We start from the raw sequence: 16723 nt of genomic DNA, 5'->3' as shown, positions 1-16723 counted from the left end.
TTAAGGAGTAAAAGAAGTGGTGAGAAGCCCAGTGTTGTACCAGGAGACTAGAGTAGGCGAAGTGATGGGGGCATCTGGCTTGCTTAACGTGGCTGTGCCTCCTATATTAAGCTGACTGATGACCATAAATTTTGAAAGGTTCTCCAGGGCGAGAAAGTGGGACTTGACTCGTACTGCGGAGAGCAGGGTTAGAGTCACCACCCAACTATGCAGAAAAGTTGTTCCCTTTTTTTCTTTTTTTTATGCGGCCCGCAATGAATTTCTCTCCTGTGCCAACCTTTTCATCTCAGAGTAGCACTTGCAACCTACAGCCTCGATTATTTGCAGGATATATTCCATCCTATGTCTTTCTCTACAGTTTTTACCCTCTACAGCTCCCTCTAGTAGCCTGGAAATTATTCTCTCATGTCTTAACATATGTCCTATCAGTCTGTCCCTTCTCCTTTTCAGTGTTTCCATGTGTTCCTTTCGTCGCCGATTCTGTGGAGAACTTCCTCATTCCTTATCTTATAAGTCCACCTAATTTTCAACATTCTTCTGTAGCATCACATGTAAAATGTTTCGATTCTCTTCTATTCCGATTTTCCCACAGTTCATGTTCCTTAACTTCATCTAACTCGTGATCACCAACCCTGATATTAAGTTTCTCGCTGTTTTCATTTCTGCATCTTCTCCTTACTTTCATCTTTCTTCGATTTACTCTTAATCCATATTCTGTACTCATTAGACTGTCCATTCCATTCAACATATCATGTAACTCTTCTTCACTTTCACTGAGGATAGCAGTGTCATCAGCGAATCTTATCATTGATATCCTTTCACCGTGAATTTTAATCCTACTCTTGAAACTTTCTTTTTTTCTGTCGTTGTTTCTTCGACGTATGGATTGAACATTAGATGCGAAAGACTACGTCCCTGCCTTACACGCTTTTTTATTCGAGAACTTCGTTTTTGGTCCTCCACTCTTATTGTTCCCTCTTGGTTCTTGTATATATTGTATATTACTCGTTTTTCCCTATAGCTTACTCCATCAGAATTTCGAACATCTTGCAGCATTTTACATTGCTGAGCGCTTTTCCTAGGCAGACAAATCCTATGAACGTGTCTTGATTTTTCTTCAGTCTTACTTCCATTATCAACTTCTGCTGCCTTTTTCCTTCCTAAAGCCAAAGTGATCGTCATCTAGCAGACCTTTAATTTTCTTTCCCATTCGTCTGTATATTATTCTTGTCAGCAACTTAGGCTCATGAACTGTTAAGCTGATAGTGCAATAATTGTCGCACTTGTCGGCTTTTGCAGTCTTTTAAACTGAGTGGATGAAGTTTTTTACGAAAGTCTGATGGTATATCGCCAGCCTCACACATTCCACCCATCAACGTGAAGTCATTTTGTTGCCACTTCCCCCACTGATTTTAACAATTCCGATGGAATATTATCTTTCCCTTCCGCTTTATTTGATCTTAAGTCTTCCACAGCTCTTTCCACAATTTCCCTAAATGACCTCACATAAATTCTGGCGTTGTTACTCCAACAAAGTTGCGGTCTACCCCGTCCCACACGCATCTCCAACTGAGATAGTGCTTTGTCTACTATTGACATGATGTCGATCGCCCTCTTGTGAAACCAGCACTGACGACGATCGCCTTCTGTTGATGTCATCAGAGGGAAGTCCCTTTCATGACATATATTTCTGCAATATTTTGATGTGTGGACTTGATGCAATTGATGTTCCATCTGTATATAATTTCGGTGGACGTTCTCCAATGACCTCTAAATTAATGATCCACACGGACTGATTGTACTGTTCATTTACAAGAGGCATATTCACCGTAAATAAACCATGATACGTATAACGGTTACCAGTTTTTTTTTCCAAGAAGGGAGCAAGGAGAGGCCTCCAGAATTTATTTCATGCGGTCCCCAGGTTCCTTACTTCCAGAAGTGTCGGACGTGACATTTAAAGGGCTGAACTCTCAGGCAACTTGCAGGCAGTCCGCTGCCCCAAGAGAGCTCCACTTTCTTCCGCGTGATGAACTCTTGAGACTGACCCGGAGGTGTTGCTGACCCGACACGTGGACGTTGATGAGGCGAGATTCGATAGGAGCAAAAGTTCTCTACTTCCTTTCACGTTGGTCGCAGTTCGTCAACCAGCAAATGCATTTGCACAAAATACTGTGTTTATATCTGCGGTAGGAGTTCTTTCAATTTAAGAAAAAATTCGTCGTTATTCTTGATTTTTATGGTAATGAATTACGAAGAAATGTTTTTCTTCGTTGTGAAGTCCAACGTTCAACTATAATGAGCTGAGAATTTTCAAGTTTCAGAAGGAGAATAAGAATAGACTTTGAGTAAGGGAACCTTCACATCGTCTTTCTATATGACATAAACAAATTGGGATAACTATTCTACAGAATAGTAATACAGGAAGGCGAATCACAAACTGCTCCATCCTATTAAAACAGCAAAATCTCGGTCGCTATGGAGACAGATGTGACGTTATCGTGAAAAAAGCTTATATAGTAAGACGGTAACGTGAATGCCCAACACACCGGTGCATGTACTTTAAAATGACTATCATATGACATTTAACTAGATCTGATGAATAAAATCAACTTTTGTGAAACCTCATAAATTTCTGAATATATTTTACACATTCTTTCAGTCTCTGCTTTCAATAATGTCTTTATACTCTACTGTATTGAGATTCATATACAGTTGAAACTACTCTCGTATAGCTAACTTCAATGAATTTAACTTTGCACTTGAACTCCATTTCTCATAAAAGATGCAATTTGTTGTAATATTCTCGCCTATGCATGTGTATGACTAGTTAATGCAGTGCTACTCTCAACTTTCTCCCATAATTTTGGATTTTTCCTGGGTTCATTGTTCCACAGTGAGTGAATCTGTCTGTTGTTTCGATTAAACACAGTTTTTATATCTGAGTTAAAGTCGAAAAAAGTACAACTGGCAACTGTTGCATCAAGTAAACTGTTGTAGAGATTTTGAAATTCGTGACGTATCTATTCGTTGACAGACCACTGATACTAATTCAGGTGTTCTTAGTGATATCTGCAATAAAATTCTAAATCATTCAGTACCTGCGAAAGTTCGAGATATCCATACTTGCAAAGAAACCTGTCGGAACTTGATACGCCCAGTGACGCTGCTAAACTTTCCGAGGTTATTTCCCGTATCCACTGACGACTCGCTCCGGAAACCCCATGAAAACAATCCATTACTGAAGCGTTACTGGAGATGAAAAATGAACAGTCTACAATAACGAGGTGTGTTAAAGGTCATAGGCCACTGCGATGATTCACCTTAGGCAACCACGTCGAAAACTTGCGTGCCCTGTGCGTGGTTATAAAGTGTGCTCTATTACTGTTTCTAATAGGTCGTATTATTAATTAAATCCAGACGGCCCACGGTGAATGAAACTGAGCCGAGTAATGCCTATATAACGTCCAAAAACTGCCCATTTCCGTATGGCGTAGATTTTGCGTCCAATAACCTCAGATGTTTCACGAATGCAACAATGATCTCAGATGTTTTACCAATGCAACATAAAGATGTTCCCAAAAAACCGATGGAGGTGTTTCCTAAATGGATGGCGAAATCGTAACAAGTCTCCCAATAAGTGATAACATGTAAAGGAAGTGTTTTACTGTAAGGTCAATATTTGTAATTTTTTCTACTTTTGTAACGTCATGGGATAGCTCTTAAAGTAAGGAGTACTGATTAATAGTAAAGAACTGTGACGTTCAAATTAAAATTCAGCTTGAAAACTGATGTGGTATACCCCTATTTACCGTTCAATGTAAATTTCCACAAAAGGGAGTAATATGGCTAGAGCGACTCTGGTGCACCTTGTTTCCATTTGTGACGTCACATGACTGATGTCCTCTCTACGATGTCATAAGCCACGCCCCTTATGTATATCATCACAACGATGACATCAGAACCAACGCCCCCTTTTTCGATGACGTTATAAAGATGGAGGCGAGGAAAAATTTGATTGCTTTTATACTTCATTCGTTTTCATACTTAATGCTTATGTCAAATACTGTACTGCGTGATCATCAGTAAATATCATCTCTGTCTTAGTAATACAGGAATGGGAAAGGAACAAACTGAAAAGGTGCTCTAGACATAAAAATTATTGTAATTTTTTTCATACATTGTTCTTACATTCAATGTTTTTATACATTCATTACCTGAGAAATTATGGTGGATCATTAAATACCCATCTAAAAGTCTACATCAAGATAATTAGAATATGAGTAAGTAATATGTGAATTCATGTATCAGCTACAAATACGGTAGTGACCCCCAATTACAATCTACACTTTACAATAATTATACTTTTTGAGGATATTAACATTGCATTCACATTAGTTACAAGGATAGTAGTGAGCTCAAATTACAATCAACAATTTACATATTTCACATGCAGTTTTAAGGTATTTACATTGAATTCACATCAGTTACAAAATTGTAGTGACGTAAAATTACAATCTACAGTTTACATTTTTCACACACACTTTTCTGGTACTTACATTGAACTAATACCAGTTATAAAGGTGAGAGTGAGCTCAAATTACGATCAGCAGTTGATATATTTCACACGCATTATACAATGAATTTTATACATTAACTATATGAGCAATTAAAATGGACCTCTAAATTTCTATCGTGGTAATGAGAACGTGACTGAGGAGTATGTGAATTCACTCATCAGTTACAAAAGTGATAATAACATCAAGCTACAATTTACATTTTTAAAGGTATTTGCATTGCATTCATATCAGTTACAGAAAATAGTAGTAATCTCAAATTAAATCTACAATTTACAATAAAATCAATCATCTTCTTTCATGCAGTAGTGACCCAACGCCACCCTATTTATCTTATGGTGTAGTATCAAACATTTACCACTTTGTGCAGATAAAGCAAATTTATGTTGTCTAATAGTAGAAACAACATGCTGCTTGGATTGAAATTTGTACTGCACAGTAGTTTTTATTGCCCAGTTCAGCACACGTTGTCTGTAATCATGGATGGTTAAGCTATTGACAGAAGACTGTTTAGTATCATTTGCTCTGTGCGTTATGCACCCAGACTCAGTCTCGAGAGCATATACTTTTGATTGTAGGCCAACAAATTCTCTAATAGATTCACCACAAAGTTCGTCTTTGATCAAACGAACCTCTTTTTATCCACCAGTATAATACTGTATCTGTTATTTGCAAGGAATCCTGGAGTATTGAACCTTATGTACACATCATTCCTGATGTACTCATATATATTTGGAGCTGTAAGATGATAGACTTAGCTATCAGTGTCTGTGTAGCAAAGTTTTACATGATGCACGGGAAACTTGTTTACTATATATCGATAGTGGAAATCGGAAAGAAGCGTTTTCGAAATATCCAAAACGACTATTCTACCTGCAATAGGTTTATCAAAGACTGCCTGCTCAGTTCAATGGCCCCATATTGATGATGTCATCGGAAAATGTGAATGTTGTTTGTGAGTCCTCACTGTGACGTCATACACGTGGGGCATGGCTTATGACCTCATATAGACATCAGTGATCCTATTCACGTGACATCACAAATATAAACCAAGTGTGCCAGTGTCACTATAGCCATGCCACTAAAGGGGCCGCTTAATGAGCAAAAGGACAAGCATTATCAGTACAGCCGAGTTTTACCTCCACTACCACGTAAATATCGCCTAGCAGACCTCTGAACGACGTCAAGATCTTCACATGTAGAATGCTTCACTGCAAACATTAACAATCATTGTATCAACAGAGCCTTTTTTTCAAGAGCTTTCAAAATTGTTTAAAGAAAGCAGATTGCTTCGTTGCAAAAAAATCTGTAGTAACTTCAGAATTTCGGTAAATAAAATGAGAGTTACAAATTCTAACTTCACAGCCAAATATTCAGTCTCTTCCGTTATATATCTTGTCGAAGGCATTGTTTTGATATGTTGAACCTCCCGTGACAAAACGAATCATTCACAAGAGCAGAATCACCTTCATCGTTATTGTCACAATCACTTGAAAACACTGTCACCTTACGCTTCTTTACTGATCTAATGATGTCACGGTCACTGGAATCGTCCTCAGAACCATTGAAATAGTAATTCACACAAGTCATCCAGATCTTCAGTCTCACTAGGAATATCTGAATAGCCATTGCCAAAAACTTCAGAAAGTATTTATTTCGTTTATTTCCTTCCGTTTGCTGAAAATGGGCATTTCTAGAAGCAAGAGAAACTTCGAAACGAAAACAGTAACTATTGAAATAACAAAATGCTTTAAGCAAAAAATGCATGAAGGCAATCAAGTATGGTACATTGACTACTGCTTTAAATACCTAAATAGACGAAGTACTTAAAATACATCACAGCAGACATCGTCTGCAGACAGCGTGTAGAATACGAGAGTTCTCTCGAGATCCGTCTCTAACTTATGGCACACCAAACAAGAATAAACTCGGGATCAATCCACAGTGTGTTTAGGGTGTCTAATTTACATGGAATACACTGTATAACTGACCATATACCATTTCATAAACTAAAAAATAAATTACATTTCACTCCAAAGTTGAACGAACTTATTTACCAAGTCTGCTGGACTTTAGATGAATCTGTCTTTTCGACGAAAGAAACACATTGGCGATATTGCGGCTGTCTTTCTTATCTTTGTTCAGTCTCTCTCTTGGCCATAGAGACACCTCGAGGCGGAGAAGTATACTCTAATTATTACTTTCTGACCTTAACCCAACTGTCACCTCAGCAACCCCTAAAAGAGAACCGACAAATTACACGTCCGAGACCTTCTAACCGAGCAAGTTGCAGCAGAGATGGAACACTGTGCACGAATTTAGAAGGATCTGGGTTCAAACTATCATTACGTATGCTCTTTCGTAGTTCTCGTAAATCACTCAACTTAATTCTAAGAGTACTCCTACCGGAAGGCGACAGGCCCATTACTCGCCCCCGTAATAGGGCGTGATCGTCCCTTAGAAAAGGCCTCAGACCATCCTCGTCCTCAAAACTTTGCCCATTCCAAAGTTGTCTCTAGTCTGTAATGGCCAACGACGTCGGGGCATTATACACGAACGCCCTCTTGCCCTCTTCCTTTTTTCTTCCGCTTGCGCTAGTGTTGCGCCTACACCACAGACGTAGCTATTTACGCGCGTTACTGTTGTAAGATAAAAGTCCTATTCTAAAAAAAAAAAAACACACACTTCCAAAGAGGCCAGTTATTAGCTCTGGCAACGACTCTGTGGCAGGTTTCCATTCACAAGCTGACGTCGAGAATATTTCCACCAATATCGAAGGTGCCATGTCCGCAAGAAGACAATCAGTACGGCTTCTGCAGTTGCTCTCCACCTTTTATCCGGTTTCAGCATTTGAAAAAGTCTTCCTGCATAGAGAAAATGATGCATTTTCGGAATGTAAGACAAGTAAAAATGAAAAAAATAAAATGTTCCGAGATCTGTTGCCAAATGAACTGCAAAAACTTGCTAACACCCACGTTTGTAATGCTGATGTAGTTACTAAGCACGCGATTTCCTGCATCAGGATCTGAAGCTGTTCCTCAGATTACAAACATTCGTTGTTCTCCTTTCCCCGTCAGCGGGACGTTCGTCTCTAACCTTCCCTCTTCTTCCATAATTTTGCTTATTCAAAGAGCGCTTGGTGGCGTTTGTCTCTTTATTGTCCAAAACACACCTCACGAATTCACTAGCGAGCAAGACAAGATGGCGCAGTGGTAAAACTCTAAACTCGCTTTCTGGATGACGGAGGTCTAAATACCCGTCAGGCCATCCAGATTTAGGTTTTCCGTGGTTTCCCTAAATGGTTTAAGGCAAACGCCGAAATGGTTCCTTTGAGAAGAACATGCGCGATTTTGTTTCCCTTTACGAGTTTGTGCTCTAATGACCGCGTCATCGATGGAACGTTATACCCTAATTTTCTTTCGCTGTTGCTTTTCATGAAATCACTGTGTTGTTTCTAGAGTCCTTTTGACCATTCCTTTCAAGTTCTATTTTCACGTATCTCCACGAATCAGCGTTTAACTGCAACAGATATTTAATGAATTCTTACGTTGTCTTCTGTGATGCCTGTAGTTTCCTGTATTGTTGCCAGTTTTTAATCGGGGTTGCTTGTTGGTTTTCAGAAGATCATTACTTCCTTTGGCGGGATCGAGCAGATACCTTGTTTAAGAGTGGTTTGACATTCACTCCTATCCGTAAGTTAAGGGATCTTGGAAGTATACGAAGCACGATACTTGGCGATAATTCGTGCACTAGAAGGTCCTCGGCAACATTGTATTATGAGACAGTATGATAAGGGTGTAAAGCATACCTGAAAACTGGCCTTTGATTCTTTGTGGTGTTCCTCCACCAGTAGTATACGTAAAAGGTTAATACGGGGCGTGATGCCTCCACATGCCAGTAAAAGGTACACGACAAATTTGAATGCTGCGGGAAAGCTCGCCTTGCTCTAACGCCTCTCATTGCTGAACGAGCTCCCTCTAATGGCGGCATTGTTAGGGCTCCAGTTCTTCGGCCTAGAGCGTCCTGTGTGTATCCATTCGGATTTAAGACTGAGAAGCGAAGTGACCACTCCAGTCTCCTAATGCCCACTCCTAGCACGTATTCGTCCACCTGACCGGCCGTGTGTGGTCAGTCATTACAATCGTTTATATGGAACCCTTATGCACACGCTCCACGAAAATGGTACACATATCATTGCTGAAAGTCATCCCTGTACTCCTCAGACGTCACAGTACCTTACATAGCTAATGTGGTCCTAACACGACACCGCTCCAGACGAGAAAACTTTAGCCGCCAAATTGGACCCTTTTCACAATACTGGCATGTTTGTAACCCACCTCAAAGTCATCATATATGAACAGACAAGGACAGTCACTCTCTATGCTAACCGAAAACATTATCCCACTGTTCCTAGGTCTACTCACGATCTGCAAGACGCGACACGCTTTAGCCCCCACATGTTTCAGCGGAATAGATACTGCTGGTTAAGCACACATTTGAGAGGTCTCGTTGATGGCTATTCACAGCCTGGCGGGAGAAGGGAGACCCAGAGTCTGCCTCTTGATCTCTTACCAGCTCAAGTGGGCCTTTAAGGTACTGGGCTGTAGTTCGTGGTCGAGTTTGCCCGTACTTTTGATGAACGTTTCTCTTTCCTGGAACCTTCTCCACCGACGTGGAATGACGCTATGGACGACATTCAACTCTGACTCCATCTCGCGCTGACTGTGGCAACTTTGTAATCTGCCACAATTGTCACGTGCAGGTTAAACAATCTCGTACTGGCATACCATGTACGTCACGTACGTCCATGTTATGTCACTACTATTCAGTCCACACATTGTTACAAGAGCGCCATCTTCTCTCGTATATCTCGAAGACCCCTCAGATAGACATGACGGATAACCCGCTTTGGGCGTTAATGATATATGAACCCCAAATGTTGGTCTCCACGCAGGGTTCAAATAGCTTCCTGCTGCCACAGTGCTGTAGATGTTGTCACTTTGCCGAGATCATTGGACATTGTCATCTGGCTGTCGATGTCCATTTTGTTCGTGATCGCAGAAACAGGTTTCTGAAAGTTCTGTAGGAGCTCTGTAGTCACACGTACCCTGCTAATTTCGCCATCCTTTGTGAAAATGCTGTTCAAAGCTCAACGATTCATATCACCGAAGACTAGTTTCTGTCTACTAGTACTTTTCCCTGATGGCATTCTTCTACTAATTTTGACTGTCGTTGTCACCTTGGAGACTACTGCTATCGATACTCCAAAGATATCCTTGCATACACACTTCCTCCAACAATTTGGCCTTGTTGAAATACAGAGAGTCTTCATTTCGTATCACCTACATGTGTCCATTACACGGAAGAATGCATAATATGCCATACAGCGTCATTCATTTCGGTAACAAACGATAGTCGTACTCCTGTAAAGATCAACGTCATCATCTCACAATAGTGTACGTTGTGGAACATACGAGGGTCCGTGCAAAGTCCGAGAGACGGCACCACCAGCGCGTATCGAGGTCATGTTTAGTTAGTAGCATCTTTGGAAGGAACGCACACCAAGTTTCAGCCATATTGGTCTATTTCTTTGTGTTTGGCATTCATGTGAATCAAGGAAGTCGTGCGATTGTCAAAAAATGGACGAAAAAGAATTTCATGTTGTGGTTAAACATTACTTTATGAAAGGCAAAACGGCTCAGGAGACTAAAGAGAAGCTTGATAAACATTACGGTGACTCTGCACCTTCGATTAGAACAATTTATAAGTGGTTTCAAGATTTTCGGAGTGGCAATATGGGCACAAGTGATGTTGAACGTTCTGGATGCCCTGTGGAGGTTACGACTCCAGAAATCATTGATAAAATCCATGATATGGTGGTGGATGACAAAAGAGTTAAGATGCGTGAGATTGATAGTGCTGTGGGCATCTCGAATGAACGGGTACATAATATTTTGCATAAACATTTGGACATGAGAAAGCTATCCGCCAGATGGGTTCCGCGATTGCTCACGCTTGAGCAAAAACGGAATCATGTGAAGCATTGCAAGGATGGTTTGCAGCTGCTCGAATCCGCGTGTCTTTAGCGTCGTTTCGTCACCGTGGATGAAACATGGATACAAAGAACAATCTAAACAATGGGTTACCAAGGGAGAATCTGCACCAAAAAGGCGAAGACCGTTCCTTCGGCGATTTGCAAGGGATGACCCTTTTCGACTATCTGGAAAAGGGTAAAACTATTGCAGGTGCATAAGGTGCATATTATTCGTCGTTACTGGAGCGTTTTAAAACCGAGCTGCAAGAAAAACGCCGGCGATTGGACCGCAAAAATGTCCTTTTCCATCACGACAATGCACTAGTACACACCTCAGCAGCTGTGGTCGCAAAATTAATGGAAATAGGATTCCAACTAGTTTCACATACCCCTTATTCTCCAGGCTTGGCTCCCTCGGACTACTATTTGTTCCCCAATTTGAAGAAATGGCTGTCGGGACAAAGATTTTACTCAAACAAGGATGTGTTTGCAGCAACTAATACCTATTCTGTACACTTGGACAATTTCTATTATTCAGAAGGGATCGACAAATTAGTACAGCGTTGGACGATGTGTATAAATCTAAAAGGAGACTATGTCGGAAAATAGAAAAGGTTTACGCCAAACACGTAAGTAGTTTTTATTTTTGCAAGAACTTTTCAAACGCCCCTCGTATATTTGCCTTATTCTAATAACTTTTCTCTCCCTCCCCCCCCCCCATCTCACTCTCTCTCTCTCTCTCTCTGTGTGTGTGTGTGTGTGTGTGTGTGTGTGTGTGTGTGTGTGTGTGTGTATGTGTGTGTGTCTTTCCTTTTTTCAGATAGGTGTTCGCTCGGTTTAGATGTACACTACCTGGTCGAAAGTATCCGACACTCCTATGTAACGCAGAACTGGCCACTAGGTGCCACAAAAGGCGGACTCACCAGTATAAAATGAGGCGGGAAGTGTTGCGTTGTTAGTAGAGAAGCTGTAACAACGGAATGAGTGGGTCAGGGGAGCTCTGTGACTTCGAACGTGGACTATTCATTCGATGTCACCAGAGTAACAAGTCGATCTGTTCTTCTAAAGCTGCCAAGATCAACTCTTGGTAATGCGATTACAAAGCGGAAACGTGAAGGAACAACCACAGATAAACCAAGACCAGCCAGATCTCATGTACGGTTGGACATGGACAGTCGAGCATTGCCGAGGACGGTAGTAAAAAATCGTACGAAGTCAGTAGAAGGAATCACTCGTGAGTTTCATTATGCTATCAGCACAGTTACTGTGCTTGTGGAGTTACAAAGAATAGAGTACAGTGGTCGAGCAGCTCCGTGTGAAATACACATTTCCGTAGTCAGTGCTACGCGATGCTTGAGGTGTTGTAACGAGCCACGCTACTGGAAACGAGTAATCTGGAGTGTGAATCACGCTATGACCTGCAACATCGGGGAGTTGGATTTGACGAATACCTGGAGAACGTTACGTGCCGTCATGCCTACTGTCAGCAATGAAATACGGAGGAGATGATATTACAGTATGAGGGTGTTTTTCGGGATTTGTAGGAGGACATGAACACATTATACAACATTCTGTATTTTGAGCGGAAAAGGGACAGTTTGGAGATAACCAAAGACTGCATTTTATAGGCAGGACACTTAGAAAATGTAACAGACCTACACTACTGGCCATTAAAATTGCTACACCAAGAAGAAATGCACATGATAAACGGGTATTCATTGGACAAATATATTATACTAGAACTGACATTTTCACGCAATTTGGGTGCATAGATCCTGGGCGTATAACGGCCTTAATACACCTGGCCATTGAGTCAAACAGAGCTGGGATGGCGTGTACAGGTACAGCTGCCCATGCAGCTTCAACACGATACCACAATTCATCAAGAGCGTATTGTGACGAGCCAGTTGCTCGGCCACCATTGACCAGACGTTTTCAATTGGTGAGAGATCTAGAGAACGTGCTGGCCAGGGCAGCAGTCGAACATTTTCTGTATCCAGAAAGGCCCGTACAGGACCTGCAACATTCGGGCGTGCATTATCCTGCTGAAATGTAGGGTTTCGCAGGGATCGAATGAAGGGTAGAGCCACGAGTCGTAACACATCTGAAATGTAACGTCCACTGTTCAAAGTGCCGTCATTGCGAACAAGAGGTGACCGAGACGTGTAACCAATGGCACCCCATACCATCACCACAGGTGATACGCCAGTATGGCGATGACGAATACACGCTTCCAATGTGCGTTCAATGCGATGTCGCCAAACACGGATGCGACCCTCATGATGCTGTAAAGAAAACCTGCATTCATCCGAAAAATGACGTTTTGCCATTCGTGTACCGAGGTTCATCGTTGAGTACACCATCGCAGGCGCTCCTGTCTGTGATGCAGCGTCAAGGGTAACCGCAGCCACGGTCTCCGAGCTGATAGCCCATGCTGCTGCAAACGTCGTCGAACTGTTCGTGCAGATGGTTGTTGTCTTGCAAACGTCCCCATTTGTTGAATCAGGGATCGAGACGTGGCTGCACGATCCGTTACAGCCATGCGGATAAGATACCTGTCATCTCGACTGCTAGTGATACGAGGCCGTTGGGATCCAGCACGGCGTTCCGTATTACCCTCCTGAACCCACCGATTCCATATTATGCTAACAGTCATTAGATCTCGACCAACGCGATCAGCAATGTGGCGATACGATAAACCGCAATCGCGATAGGCTACAATCCGACCTTTGTCAAAGTCGGAAACGTGATGGTACGCTTTTCTCCTCCTTTCACGAGGCATCACAACAACGTTTCACGAGGCAACGCCGGTATACTGCTGTTTGTGTATGAGAAATGGGTTGGAAACTTTCCTCATGTCAGCACCTTGTAAGTGTCACCACCGGCGCCAACCTTGTGTGAATGCCCTGAAAATCTAATCATTTCCATATCACAGCATCTTCTTCCTGCCGGTTAAATTTCGCGTATGTAGCATGTTATGTTCGTGGTGTAGCAAGTTTAATGGCCAGTAGTGTACTAAGGAGACTGCCAGCACCACGCTTGTCCGTCCTCTCTTAGAATACTGCAACGCGGGGTGGGATCCTTATCAGATTGGACTGGCGGAGTACATTGAAAAAGTTCAAAGACGGACAGCACGTTTTGTATTATCGCGAAATATGGGAGAGAGTGTCACTGAAATGATACAGGATTTGGGAAGGACATAATTAAAATAAAGGCGTTTTTCGTTGGTGAGCAATCTTCTCACGAAATTCCAATCACCAAATTCCTCCTCTGAATGCGAATATATTTTGTTGACGCCGACCTACATAGGGAGAAACGATCACCATGAAAAAATAAGGGACATCAGAGATCGTACGGAAAGATAGAGGTGTTTGTTCTTTTCGCGCGCTACACGAGATTGGAATGAGAGAGAATTGTGAAGGTGGTTCGATGAACCCTCTGCCAGACACTTAAATGTGATTTGCAGAGTATCCATGTAGATGTAGTTGTAGAACCGTATCAGCGTGACAATGCACGTTGTCATAAACCGACATCTGTGAGGCAATGGTTTGTGGATAAAACATACCTGATATGGACTGGCCTGATTAGACTCCCGGCCTGAACCTGGTGGAACGCCTTTGGGATAAATTAGAACATCAATTTCGCTGCAGACCCCAGCGTCCAACATCCCAACAACACTACCTTCTCTGATTTCGGCTCTTGAGGAAGCGCTGCCATTCCTCCACTGTCATTCACGTACAGAATTGAAGGTGTGACCAGCAGGCTGCTAGTCGCTATAAAGGTGAAGTGTGGATACCTTCCATATTAACCTCCACTGAAAGGGTACAGATACTTTTCATCTAATAATGTAGAATTTGTTCTAAATGCTGGGTGTCTTTTCTGTAACCATACTGGAATCTCAAGTACAGATAAAATACAGGGTGATTCAAAAAGAATACCACAACTTTAGGAATTTAAAACTCTGCAACGACAAAAGGCAGAGCTAAGCACTATCTGTCGGCGAATTAAGGGAGCTATAAAGTTTCATTTAGTTGTACATTTGTTCGCTTGAGGCGCTGTTGACTAGGCGTCAGCGTCAGTTGATGCTAAGATGGCGACCGCTCAACAGAAAGCTTTTTGTGTTATTGAGTACGGCAGAAGTGAATCGACGACAGTTGTTCAGCGTGCATTTCGAACGAAGTATGGTGTTAAACCTCCTGATAGGTGGTGTATTAAACGTTGGTATTTCAGCCAATAAAGTTTTTGGTCCCTTTTTCTTCGAAGGTGCTACTGTAACTGGACTACAGTATCTGGAGATGTTAGAGAATTGGCTGTTCCCTCAGCTCGAACAAGAAGCACAACAATTCATATTTCAGCAGGATGGAGCGCCACCACATTGGCACTTATCTGTCCGTAACTACCTGAACGTCAACTACCCGAGGCGATGGATCGGCCGCCAGGCAGCCCGTGACAGAGCACTTCATCACTGGCCTCCAACAAGCCCTGATCTTACCCCCTGAGATTTTTTCTTATGGGGGTATGTTAAGGATATTGTGTTTCGGCCACCTCTCCCAGCCACCATTGATGATTGGAGACGAGAAATAACAGCAGCTATCCAAACTGTTACCCGCCTGATATGCTACAGAGAGTGTGGAACGAGTTGGAGTATCGGGTTGATATTGCTCGAGTGTCTGGAGGGGGCCATATTGAACACCTCTGAACTTGTTTTTGAGTGAAAAAAACCTTTTTAAATACTCTTTGTAATGATGTATAACAGAAGGTTATATTATGTTTCTTTCATTAAATACACATTTTTAAAGTTGTGGTATTCTTTTTGAATCACCCTGTATAATATGCCTTTAAATCACTCTTCATATTTTCCTGTCTTAACAGGTAATATATTACACTACTGACCATTAAAATTGCTACACCACGAAGATGACGTGCTACAGACGCGAAATTTAACCGACAGCAAGATGATGCTGTGATATGCAAATGATTAGCTTTTCAGAGCATTCACACAAGGTTGGCGCCAGTGGCGACACCTACAACGTGCTGACATGAGGAACGTTTCCAACCGATTTCTCATACACAAACAGCAGTTGACCGGCGTTATCTGGTGAAACGTTGTTATGATGCCTCTTGTAAGGAGGAGAAATGCGTACCATCACAGTTCCGACTTTGATAAAGGTCGGATTCTAGCATTTCGCGATTTCGGTTTATCGTATCGCGACATTGCTGCTCGCGTTGGTCGAGATCCAATGGCTGTTAGCAGAATATGGAATCGGTGGGTTCAGGAGGGTAATACGGAACGCCGTGCTGGATCCCTACGGGCTCTTATCACTAACAGTCGAGATGACAGGCACCTTATCCCCATAGCTGTAACGGATCGTGCAGCCACGTCTCGATGCCTGAGTCAGCAGATGGGGACGTTTGCAAGACAACAACCATATGCACGAACAGTTCGACGACGTTTGCAGCAGCATGGACTATCAGCTCGGAGACCATGGCTGCGGTTACCCTTGACGCTGCATCACAGACAGGAGCGCCTGCGATGGTGTACTCAACGATGAACCTCGGTACACGAATGGCAAAACGTCATTTTTCGGATGAATGCAGGTTTTCTTTACAGCATCATGAGGGTCGCATCCGTGTTTGGCGACATCGCATGGAACGCACATTGGAAGCGTATATTCGTCATCGCCATACTGGCGTATCACCTGTGGTGATGGTATGGGGTGCCATTGGTTACACGTCTCGGTCACCTCTTGTTCGCAATGACGGCACTTTGAACAGTGGACGTTACATTTCAGATGTGTTACGACTCGTGGCTCTACCCTTCATTCGATCCCTGAGAAACCCCACATTTCAGCAGGATAATGCACGACCGCATGTTGCATTCCCTGTACGGGTATTTCTGGATATAGAAAATGTTCGACTGCTGCCCTGGCCAGCACATTCTCTAGATCTCTCACCAATTGAAAACGTCAATGGTGGCCGAGCATCTGGTTCGTCACAATACGCCAGTCACTAATCTTGATGAACTGTGGTATCGTGTTGAAGCTGCATGGGCAGCTGTACCTGTACACTCCATCCAAGCTCTGTTTGACTCAATGCCCAGGCGTATCAAGGC

General features: G+C 42.4%; 1 protein-coding gene across 2 annotated transcripts in view; it reads left to right on the top strand.

Moving 5' to 3' along the window:
* Window positions 1-16723, top strand: part of LOC126248093 (b(0,+)-type amino acid transporter 1) — a 645761-nt gene that overhangs the window by 556997 nt on the left and 72041 nt on the right. The window lies entirely within an intron of this gene.

The sequence above is a fragment of the Schistocerca nitens genome, chromosome 3 (genome assembly GCF_023898315.1).
Source record: "Schistocerca nitens isolate TAMUIC-IGC-003100 chromosome 3, iqSchNite1.1, whole genome shotgun sequence".
Classification (NCBI taxonomy): domain Eukaryota; kingdom Metazoa; phylum Arthropoda; class Insecta; order Orthoptera; family Acrididae; genus Schistocerca; species Schistocerca nitens.
The sequence above is the reverse complement of the archived record's forward strand: the minus strand, read 5'-3'. Positions and strand labels throughout refer to the sequence as shown.